Source organism: Anser cygnoides, chromosome 1, assembly GCF_040182565.1.
Source record: "Anser cygnoides isolate HZ-2024a breed goose chromosome 1, Taihu_goose_T2T_genome, whole genome shotgun sequence".
Taxonomy (NCBI): Eukaryota; Metazoa; Chordata; class Aves; order Anseriformes; family Anatidae; genus Anser; species Anser cygnoides.
Window position 1 is genome coordinate 155232341 of NC_089873.1, and position 7660 is coordinate 155240000.

The following is a 7660-nucleotide window of genomic DNA, read 5'->3' on the forward strand; positions in this document are numbered from 1 at the left end:
CTGGGACAGTCACATCGTACCCCTTGGCCCTACACCAGTTCTCACCCCCTATGCTTAATATTTCTTCCTTATCACTCAGAAAACTGTCTCTGAAATCAAACTCAGTCTTCCAGTTCAGGGCAAATGAGGCTGCCAAAACCCTGGTGATGGGTGAGGGCTGAAGCACAGCAGTTCCTACCCAGCTGTGATGAGCTCCCTGGTTAGCTCTTGGAGTGTGGTAATTGTCTTTGGAACTTAAGCATTTAATTTTAAGCATTTTGCTCCATTTCTTTGGAACACTCCTCTGTGGCCAGGCACCTAATCCAATTGCGAAACCTGCTGAGGAAGCACTAAGGCACGTTTCTGGATCACACCAGGGCTGTCATAACTGTGCTGTACTCGCCCTGCTGCTGTTGCCAGCACCTCTGTCCAAAACCCATTGCAAGACGGAGTGTGGTGAATGTCAAACACTCAGCATCAAGTATCGCACCACCCCTGAGGACACCGGTTTTTGGAAGGAGAGGAAATCCTGCCTCTTTAGCAAATTCTCCTAGGAGTGGATTTTTTTAAAGAGCCTCTTTTTTCTTTTCTTTTTCCTCACTATACTTTGCAGTGGGCTTTGTAGATGCAATATAGGGGTTCATCATTTTTTAGGTAGCATAAATCAGAAGACATTAATAAAATTCATGAATAGATGATCTCTCTATCAGTAGTATATTCCAGGCTGCATTGTGTTTTGTTTGCTATTTTGTAATTGATTTGATTAAATTAACTTGTACTTAAAACCTGAGATGTGTATAGATGTCTTTTTCCCACATAGTATACGCTGCTTTTGCTTCATGTAATTAATTTTGACTTTTCCTTTATGCTTTGCTAATTGTTGAGAAAGGAGAAAAGTGATTAGAAAATAATACATGTAGTCAAATGGAAATTCGATTTTATTCAGATATAAACAGTATTGAGGGAGAGACAAACTCTTTCTCTGTTCTTACCCACAAGTAATGCAAACAATATCTGGGGAAATACATCCAAATATTGCAATGTTCCCCAGACTGCAGTTGCTTTTCTAATAGTTATGGAAAAAGCATTAGGCAGTTCTTGGAAGATCTGAATGATGACACTATAAATGATGGAAAACGGTTAGTGAGTATCATACTACTGCAGCAGTAGAGTGGGCAAATATAAAAACCCATATTGAAACACTGTACTGATTTCTCTCTTTTTTTTTTTTTCAAGACCCCGAGGAACTAGAGAAAGAAAATATTTAAAGTGAGAGTTGGTTAAAGCAAGCATCTTAGGCAGATGTGCCTGTAGATGATCTGAGGCAAGTTTGTCCAGTAATAGGAAGTTTAATGTGTGTTTGGAGAAAAAAAAAAAAAAAAGTCCTAACAAGAACTAGTAACTATTTCCCTAGTTTCAGATTAGTAGTTTAAGATATGTATTTAGAGAAAGGAGGAATTCTGCATTTCTTGTGTTACTGCTAATGATGGCTGCCATTGATGTGATGTCTGTCACAGAGAGAAAGAGCCTTCCCCTTCCCAACTTCTTGCTGCCATTGCTGCTCTCCATCAGAGCTTTCTCAGGCACATAACACATTAAAACAGGATTTAGTCCTGTTTTAAGGGCGAGGAAACATGGAGCAATTTTAATTCCCAGATTCACACCAAAATAAAATTTGGTTTAATTGAGTCGAGTTTAGCTTTGTTTTGTTTTGCTTTTATTCACATTCATAGTGAGCTTTTATCTGTCCCAACCTTCACTTTCTCAGAAAATAAGGGTTAGAGAAACAACTGAGTTTAATCACCCATTAAAACAGCAACTCCTCAGTTGCAGTGCAATGGGGAGAATTAATTGATTCCTCACAGCTGGCCCAGCTTTTTTGTCCTAGAAATCCCAAAATGGAGAAGAGGGAAAAGTAACCTTACTACTACTGGGACGGGTATCACTGGTGTGTAGTTTCAGATTAACAGAGCTGACCTATAGAGACAAACTTAAAAAACATACATTTAGTAGTTTTAGTAGCCACTGTTATAAGGTAACATCATAGGATTTTTTCATCACTGATGCATAATTTATCCAGTTTTCTATGCATGAAGCATTCTACTTATTTTTCTGAAAGTGTTTATGCTACTGTAACTTGTAATAGATAACTTTCTAAGCCTGGAGTCTCTAGATGGCTGATAACGTACCTGAAAACAGTGAAGCTACAGCAACTCAGTAATGGTTAATTCAGACATTTTTATGCATGCATCACCCACCAAGACCAGGGGAGTTCCATGTTAATTTTTCATAACCTAGCAAAGTCTTTTATCTCTTGTTTACGTCTGAATAACAAGTTAAGTGTGATGCAAACTCTTTAGGCAGGTCAGAAACCAGTTGTCCTTGACGCTATGTCATTTGAGATGGATCTAGATCTCGCAGATCTTGCTGTAACAATTCTTGAGGTTGGCTGACTTTCGAATGCTTAATCTTTTGACCTGAGTGGTGCATTAATGTTTCCAGCATATTTACCTAAACTTTTAAGGAAAAGACATCTCGAATTATGTATGGGGGAGAAAAAGAAAGGAAAGAAATCTGGAACCAATAATCTCATGGAGCTTGTAAATTCCTTCTTTCCAAGTTATTCATCCTAAAGAGGATACAAACTCTGCTTCTTAGAAACAAAAATGCAGACAGAGGAATGAGACACTTAATGAGCATAATATATCTGGAGGCTTCAGTCTGTGGACAACCTATGCAAAGAATCTGCCTTTCCAGTCAAATCTCTTAAATTTTGTTCCCCAAATGAAAAGTTCATGCTGAAGAACAGTCTAAATTAATGTAGCTGAGAAGAAATCTGACTGGAGGACACTGAGCTTCGATACAGATTTTGTCCGTGTTAACTTTGCTCTGACTCTTCCATGGTTTGGGAGGTTTATTCTATATGGAAAATATTTTTTTTCTTTTTTCTTTCCCTTTTTTTTTTTTTTTTATCCACCACTTCAAAAGTGAATGAAGGAACACTGTAAAAAGGACTTAGGAAAGTCGTTTAGGGGCAAAAGCCACAGAGGAAATTTGAAACCAGAGAATATTTATTTTAGAAAATTGATCACATAAAAACAGGAAAGAAGATTAAATTGAAAATATTTGGCAACTGTAAGTATGAGACACCAGTAATCATCTGCTGCTGTGTCTACTGTGTAAACTGTACATGGACAAGATAGGCATATGCAGCACATGTCAGATTTCAGATTACGCATGCATTGCTTTATGATTCATAAATATGCGTGATTTCTCCTCAACGTTCCCAAAAGTCTGTGAAATAAGGAGGCTATGGGATTGAGGCTACGGACCTGAAAACTGAAATACTGCATCAGTAAAGCAGAGAAATCTGCTCTACCGTTCATGCATCCCATACCCTGTGGGAAGTGTCGTAGTGCCATCTGATATCCAGGAAATCCTGGGCTTCATCTTGGGGTCTCTCATTCAGCCTTGCGGTGGTAGAGCCAAAGGATCTCACTGCAATAAATCCGGGGACTGGTATTTTCTGGCAATTCAGTTAAAGGTTGAACATTTCTGGTTGTTCTGCATGAATGGGGCATCTGGAGTACCTGTGATGCTTGCCCCTTGAAGTGAGGAGGGAAATTTTACTCTGTGTGCCTCACAGTGCTGCTGTGACAAAAAAGTTCTAACAGATCCCCAAACAATTGATACCTTTGAGGTTAACTGCATGTTTAGAGTGGGAGATTTAACCCAACACTATGGGTCCAGTGGCTTCTTGGGGATTATCTGCTCAGGTCAGCGAAGAAGGGCTGTATTATTTCACCACAGGTGCTCTTCAGCTTTGAAGTGACTGATCACCTGTGCTCCTGAGGGATGACCGAGCATATCTCCATTCTGGAGATATTTCTGGATTTGCAAGGGGAAACCCCACACAGCAAAACAGGCTCAGGTGTGGAGACCCTGACCGTGTCTCCAAAGCTACACGATCTTACCATCAGCAGTCACAGCAAGGCGATTTCTGTAGGATCCCTGTAGGTGAGGTGCTGCCAGGAGGGTACTGCTCGTTATGTCCTTCTCATTAAGGGACACTCAAAGGGTGACTAGTTAAGGGACCAGGGTACCTGAGAAGTCCCTGGGGAGCGAACAGGGTGGTGCTGAGCTCTGCTCCTGGCAGAGCTCAGCCACATATTGTCCCCACCTCCTCAGCAAGAAGTTAAATGTTTCCCCAGATAAAGTTGCAGGTAAAATCTAGGCAGAATCTGGTTGGTCTCCTCAGTGCTGTGGAAAACACCGTGAGTCAAATGTCACCCCAAACAGACAGACAGTCCCTTTAAAACCCAACACCAGCTGATGCCACTGCTGGTGGAAACAGGCAGGCTCCTCATGCACCACCATTCTGTTGGAGCCCCCCTGCTCCTTCAGTCACGGGCCTGAGCCTCCGTATCTCCACAGAAAGGAAAAGACGAGGACAAAATACGGATGAGACTTATTTCAGAACACAGTGTTAACGTCCGTGGGTGCTTGCTTTTCTTTGAAACTGCTTTACGTGTCCCCTTGCAGCCCCTCAAAAACCAGCTCCATCCTAACCATCTGTTATAAGGTAAAGTATGAGCACAAACTGCTTTCAGTATCCATCTCCAGTTTTCTACGCTGGACTTTAATTCCCAAATTGTATGCTGGCAGTTGCAGTCAATAATGACTGCAGAATTTTATATTACATTAACTGCAGCAAACAGAAATCTAATACCTCTTTAAAAAAATAAAATAAAATAATTCTGAGTCTTATAAAAATAAAACAAATATTTCTGAATGGAGCCCAGCAGCTGTCCTCTAATTACTTTAAATTTCAGTATATAGCAACTATGTTGAGTGACAAGTCAATTTATTTGCATGCTGGAAAAGTTCATGTTCTAGGCACGTGTTTATATGATAACAGCTTCAAGCATATGCTTTTTATTTTTCCCAGATAGACATACGATGTTTTTCCTCGAGCCACATAAGTTTTCTGCTCGTATGCTGCAGTTAGCACACATTTTTCCGTATTTATAGTTTTGTGGGTGTGAATCTGCTAATCTTGGGAAAAGCTGGATTGGCAGCCCTGTAAAATACTCCAGCCTGCCCTGCTACTCGCCTCCATCTTGACCTGAAGAAACCACCTCCTGGGGAGAGAGAGCAGGTCCCTCCGGGTGCCCAGCTGGCACCTGGTTTCCTCGCTGGAGGCTGCCCACAAACACTGCGAGCAGTGCCTCTTCTCATGCTTCTTAGGGTGATTGGGACACTTGCTTGGAGGAACTTGTTGAAGTTCTACGTTTGTTTACCAATCCGTAAATTCTGTAGATACAAAAGCATAATATTCAGGTTGGTTTTTTTTGTTATTGTTTTGTTTTGTTTTGGCATGCTAAGAATGAAGACATGTCTCAAAAGACAATCTTGCATGGAGCTGAATTAGTCTTATGACAGTCAGTATTTTATAGGAATTCTGAAAGAGTTCAGATTTCCTTGTTTTACAGAAACTTTTGCATTTTACCAAGACATGAAAGAGAGAGAGAAAGAGAAAAAGAGAAAGAAAGGAAGAAAGGAAGAAGGAAACGAAAGAAGGAAAGAAGGAAAGAAAGAAGGAAAGAAGAAGGAAGAAGGAAAGAAGAAGGGAAGAAGGGAAGAAGGAAAGGAAAGAAGGAAAGAAGAAGGAAAGAAGAAGGGAAGAAGGGAAGAAGAGAAGAAGGGAAGAAGGGAAGAAGGAAAGGAAAGAAGGAAAGAAGAAGGAAAGAAGAAGGGAAGAAGGGAAGAAGGGAAGAAGAAGAAGGGAAGAAGGGAAGAAGGAAAGAAGGAAAGAAGGAAAGAAGGAAAGACGGAAAGACGGAAAGACGGAAAGAAGGAAAGAAAAAAGTTGATTGTCTATTTCTCTGCTAAACTCCAGGTCACTTTCACAGTGATCATAATCAAGCATTCAGTCATACCAGATTTAAAACCATGGGGATTTTTGTAGAAGGCAAGCTGCCTCGCAGACATATGTAAAACCAAACAGCAACCTGGGGCTAGAATTTGATGGGGTGAGTCTTTGTAAAATTCAGCCTTCAGAAGATGCAGAAATACCTTCTGGAAATAAATGGCAATTGAGCGTTCTGTTCTTTACTAGACCTAAGCCCATGAGATTTTTAAAACTCAGTCCCTGCGATATGGAGTGTGGCCCTTGCCTTGGCAGCAGTTCAAATCAGTTGAAATAAACCTGGAGGTTTCATTTTGTCTGGCTTGCCCAGGAGACAACACTCTAATCCATAAGGAGGCTGGATATAAAGAATGTAGGCATGCAGCAAGAGAGGTGCCTACGGGCAGCAAAGGGCAAGAAATCAGGATGGGTCAGCTGAGCAAACATCAAAGACTCTCAAATAACAAACAGAAAAGCAAATATTCCCGAGCAAATGGGATATGCCCATAACACTACTGAGATTTCATAGAAACCATTCTTTGAAAACAGTTCTGCTGAGGTGTCTCTATTTGTCTTTCCCATTCTGGAATATTGAATTAAGCCGGTCTGTTTGCTCTTAAGTTCATCTGTTCTTGCAACTCGTTTCCCACCACAGCCTCTTGACATTGCAATTATCTCTTCAGCAGCTCCTGATAGTACCACAGATGTTTGTGTTGTCCATCTGGATACTTCCAACGCACCCCACCACGAGACTTGCTTAGCAAAATGCATGCAGGTACAGAGGATAAAAGGTATTTATTCATACTGGGACTGCACAAGGTCTAGGAATTATTTAAAATCCACTTAAACCCTTGAAGGAAAGAAGGAATGTATTTAAGGATTATTATTTGATGGTATTAAAAAAGCGTATTTTAAAGACAAAAATCCCTGCATGATTTCCACTGCTACATCTCATTCATGCAGAAATTAGGATCGAGGATTACAATACCCATAAATTTCAATGCTCGAGCCCATAACTTGGGCTAAACCCAGAATTTTTTGCTGCTTCATTCGCTCACATAGCTTCCACCGTTCTATGGAAATTGATATAAGCTACATGTGGTGCAATCATTGCTTAATGTAATTGGCCAGTCTTTTGGTAGGTCAGCGTCAGGCTCACCGTATCTCCAGTGGGCTCCATATAGGGGCTGATCTTTTTGGCTGCACAAGGAGCTGCCCCGATGGCTGAATTAGTCACTTAATATCTGGCATGGCTTGTGGGATGAATGAATTCTGCCGGACAATAAATTTCCTCTAGCAGCTGTAGCAGAAAGGAGGTTGCCAAAATCTCACACTGCAGTCTATGATTTCAGGCTAAGACACGGCAACTTTCTGGAAAGCGTGGTGGGACAATAAAAGATGTGCTAAATATACAGCTCCACGGAAGGCTAATAAAACATCGGAGATTTCTTTTGGCTGGTAGTGGGGCTTGGCTTCGCTTGGGAAGTTCCTGAAGTTCTTGCTTTGCACCTCCACCTCATCTTCTGCCCTGCCAGTCATTGCTCCCTTCAGCGGAAGGAAAACGTCCCCACTGTGCAAGCAGCAAACGGGTCCTTCTGTGCACCTGTGCTGCTGCTTCACGTATGTGCTCCATATATACATGTATGTACAGATGTTTAAGGACCAAAATTGTTTGGTTTTCGCTGTTAAGCCCACCAGCACCCCCAGCCCGGGCAGTCTGCTCTACTCGGTGTTTGCCACCGTGTGCCACCCATGCCCTGGGGGCTCTGCCCC